General features: G+C 39.9%; 1 pseudogene; it reads right to left on the bottom strand.

The window, feature by feature from the left end:
- Positions 1 to 728: 728 nt before the first annotated feature.
- Positions 729 to 1,190, bottom strand: LOC114206219 (ubiquitin-conjugating enzyme E2 L3 pseudogene; annotated as a pseudogene).
- Positions 1,191 to 4,560: the final 3,370 nt, after the last annotated feature.

Raw genomic sequence — 4,560 nt, forward strand, 5'->3', positions numbered from 1 at the left:
ATTAGGGAAATCCAAATCAAAACCTCCATGAGATACCACCTCACACCAGTCAGAATGGCTAAAATTAACAAGTCAGGAAATGACAGATGTTGCCGGGATGCGGAGAAAGGGGAACACTTTGGTCCCACTGTTGGTGGGAATGCAAGCTGGTGCAGCCACTCTGGAAAACAGTATGGATGTTCCTCAAAAAGTTGAAAATAGAGCTACCATATGATCCAGCAATTGCACTACTGGGTATTTACCCCAAAGATACAAATGTAGGGATCCGAAGGGGTATGTGCACCCCGATGTTTATAGCAGCAATGTCCACAATAGCCAAACTGTGGAAAGAGCCAAGATGTCCATCGACAGATGACTGGATAAAGAAGAAGTGGTATATATATATATACACAATAGAATATTATGCAGCCATCAAAAGGAAGGAAATCTTGCCATTTGCAATGATGTGGATGGAATTGGAGGGTGTTATGCTGAGTGAAATAAGTCAAACAGAGAAAGACATGTATCATATGACCTCACTGATATGACGAATTCTTTTTTTTTTTAAGAACATCTTAAAGTTTTAATCCTTTCTTTACATGTTACCTAGGCCAATTTTGATTAAGAAAACTGTAGAAAGTTAGTAACTGCCACAAGCAAATGCCAGGCAGTGACTCGTGTCAATTTTCCACAGAGTCCTGCTTTGTGGGGTCTCTGCTAACACTTGCTGGAATCAGTCGTGGCAGAGTTTAGTCCACATGTCGCTTCTCCCCATATTTCTTTGTAAACTCTTCAGCATTCTTAAAGAATTTTTTACAGTCCTTAGAGTTTTCTTCAGCTAGGTCAGCCCGAAGTGTGTGCTTGGGCTTGGGGTCATTCACCAGTCATGAGGGACTGAATTACTTGGTCAGTTTTGGTTTCTGGCTTCCAGTTTTCAGCACTAGTTACTGGCAGACAGGCCTGACCCTTTTCATCGATGTTCGGGTGATAGATCTTTGTTTTAAATGTGATCTTCGGTGGTTTGAGTGGGTACTCTGCTGGAAAGTTGATTTCGATTCTGAAGTCCCCCTTATCATATGGAGGGTTGTCAGGAACAATAAGCCCTTGCCAAGTCTATAAATTAGCTTCATCAACCTGGATATTATAGAAGTTTTCATTCCACATTTTCGGATTTCTTCAAGCTCCTTCATCAGCCTCCTCCTGGCCTCCATCTTGGATCCAGTGTTGCTGCTTTCCCCCTGATATGAGGAATTTTTAATCTAAGGAAACAAACTGAGGTTGCTGAAGTGGTGGGGGGTGGGAGGGAGGGGGTGTCTGGGTGATAGACATCGGGGAGGGTATGTGCTATGGTGAGCACTGTGAATTACACAAGACTGTTGAATCACAGATCTGTACCTCTGAAACAAATAATACATTATATGTTAAAAAAAAAAAAGATAGTAGGAAGGGAAAAATGAAGGGGGGGAAATCGGAGGGGGAGACAAACCATGAGAGACTATGGACTCAGAAACAAACTGAGGGTTCTAAAGGGGAGAGGGGTGGGGGATGGGTTAGCCTGGTGATGGGTATTAAAGAGGGCATGTTCTTTTTTTTTTTTTAAGATTTTATTTATTTATTTGAGAGAGAGAGAATGAGATAGAAAGCACGAGAGGGAAGAGGGTCAGAGGGAGAAGCAGACTCCCTGCTGAGCAGGAAGCCCGATGTGGGACTCGATCCCGGGACTCCAGGATCATGACCTGAGGCGAAGGCAGTCACTTAACCAACTGAGCCACCCAGGCGCCCAGTCTCTCTGCTTTCTGAAAGGGAAACTGGAAGGCCTGTGGTCAGAAGCCTTCCCTGGGTCAGATCTGGTTGAGCTGTTCAGGAGCTCAAAACCTGATTCTTTTTTTGGGGGGGTTTGGTTTGTGTTTATATTCCTATGTTTATATTCCTATGATCACCTTTATTTTTTCCAACCATCTTCCATGGTCAGTGTCAGTGAAGTAAAAACCAGCTGTTAGGGCAGCCCAGGCGGTCAGCTCACTTGTTTTCAAGCTGGTGGTTTTTGGCACCTGGTCCCAGCACGGCACTGGGACCTTGTAGAACCCTCCCATTGTAGAATTCTGGGTGGTCTTGAGGTCCTTCCCAGGAATAAATGGTGCCAGGCATTGCACTGAAGGGAGGGAATATCAGGAAGATAGCATGCTGGAACTGGGGAGATTCGGAGACTTTCCTTTGCTGAAAAATGCAGATGCAAACATCTCCACGCACGGGAAGCCAAGCTGGTTCGTCCCGCACTGGGACTCCGCTGAGGTGGCAGCGAGTCAGGGATGTGTCACCCACCCAGACACGGAGTTTACTGGGTCAGGAGATGGAGGGTGGCCTGGACTCGAATTTCTCTTCTTCCCTCCAAATGCTTGCTGGAGAAAATCTGATGTATCGTGTGTGAGTCAGGCTGAGTGTTTCTGCTTCTGGGGAAGGGCATTGTAGTCCCGGCCCTCCATCTTCCCTGCTGGTTTTAATTGTCAAAGAGGGCATGTTCTGCATGGAGCACTGGGTGTTATACGCAAACAGTGAATCATGGAACACTACATCAAAAACTAATGATGTAATGTATGGTGATTAACACAACATAATATAAAAAACAGGTCAATATACAAAAATCTTATTTTTATTCATTAGCAACAAAAATTTAGAAATACAATTTTTAAAAGATACTATTTAAAGGGGCTCAAAAATATCTATGTCTAGGGAGAAATACATAAAGTTATCTATAAGACTACCACACAGGAAACAAAACATTACTGAGAGAAATTTTAAAAGCAAAATAGATGTTCCTGAAAAATAAAATTTAACCTGGGAAAGATGAGAATTCTTATTCTCCCCTGAATTATTTACAGATTCAATACAATTTCAATTAAACTCCTGGTAGATTTTTCCATGCAAACTGATTCTAAATTTTATTTAAAAAAAAGAACAATGTCAAGATTAAATAAGACACTCTTGAATGAACAGGAAGGTGGGTTTACCATATGTAAAGATCTGATAGAAAGATTTGATTAAAATGGGTGGTATCTCTACAAGTTTAAGCGAATAAATGAGAATAGATTTTACAAACAGATCCAATCATATATAAAAACATGAGTTAGAAAAAAAAACTGGCGCTGCACAGCAGAGAGGAGAAAGTTCTTTCAATAAATATTTTTTGGTTAAATATATACACATATATTTAAAGAAGAAGAATTTCATCTCTATCTCACACCACCAACAAAATTACTTTAGACTTTAAATCTAAATGTGAAATGCAAAACACAAAACAATAAAGCTCCAAAAAACATAACAGAGATTAGTATCTTTCTAATCTTGACATAGGGAAAGAATAAGACACCGAATAAAGCAAAAAACACAACATAAATTGTTTAGAAATTAGACCCCATTAAAATTAAGAACTTCTGCTCATGAAAAATACACTATTACAAAAATGAAAAGGCAGGCCATCGAGTATAGAAAAATATCTGCAAAACACTCCATTGACAATAGAACACTATGCAGGAAATAGTGAGAACCCCTAGAAATCAATAGGAAAAAGATAGATAACCCAAAAGCAAAATGGGTGAGAGAATTAATGAACAGGTACTTCACAACTGAGAATATTCAAATACTCAAAATTCAAAAGATAAAAAGATATTCAATTTCAATAGTAATCAATAAAATTAAAACAAAACCACAGTAAGATACCACTATAAGCCCATAAGAATGGCTAAAATGAAACAAACAATGCCAAGTGGTGACAAGAATGCAGAACATTGGAAACACTCATGCACTGCTGGTGATTTGATCAATCACTCTGAACATACACATATCCAACAGAATACTCACACAGGTGCACTAAGAGACAAATAAAGGAAGGTTCGAAGCAACATGACTCCTAATAGCCCCAATTTAGAAGCAACCCAAATAGTCAACAGTAGAAGAAATAAATAAATTGCATATAGCAATGAAACCAAGTTAATTATAGCCACATATAACAACATGGGTGAATCTCACAAATGCATATTCTAAGTGAAAGAAGGTAGTTTCAAAGAATATATGCTGTATGTTTCAATTTATATAAAATTTAAAAATGGTCAAAGAAGTCAGGACAGTAGCTACCTTTGGGAAGGAAGAAGGGATGCTGATTGAGAGGTGGCAAAAGAGGGTTTAGGAGAGCCGTGGGGCACAGTCACATCTACTTGTTGACCTGCTGTGTTAATTGCAAAACGGTGTTCTCTACGGTAACTTATTAAGCCATATATTTGTATTGTGCATTTTGTAAATGAACCGTATGTGTTAATGAAGACAGCTTTGAAAAAAGATCACCTAGTGCATCCACTTCGTTTCTTCTTTTTCATGTTCCCCAAATGCTTTGGGGACAGCAGGTGCCCTATTTACAGCGCTGAACTGTGAGCACAAGTTCTGGGCATGAGAGTGATATGAGCTACAGTCGAGATCTACAAGGCCAACATGCTCTCCCAGATTGCCCACCTCTGGATTTTTTTGTAAGAAAGAAAAGCTCCTTTATCTGGTCAGACATTATAGTTCTGATCACTCATCCACAAATCC

Source organism: Eumetopias jubatus, unplaced genomic scaffold (genome assembly GCF_037043125.1).
Source record: "Eumetopias jubatus isolate StellerSeaLion01/CBP00866 unplaced genomic scaffold, mEumJub1_p1.0 scaffold_2, whole genome shotgun sequence".
NCBI classification, from domain to species: domain Eukaryota; kingdom Metazoa; phylum Chordata; class Mammalia; order Carnivora; family Otariidae; genus Eumetopias; species Eumetopias jubatus.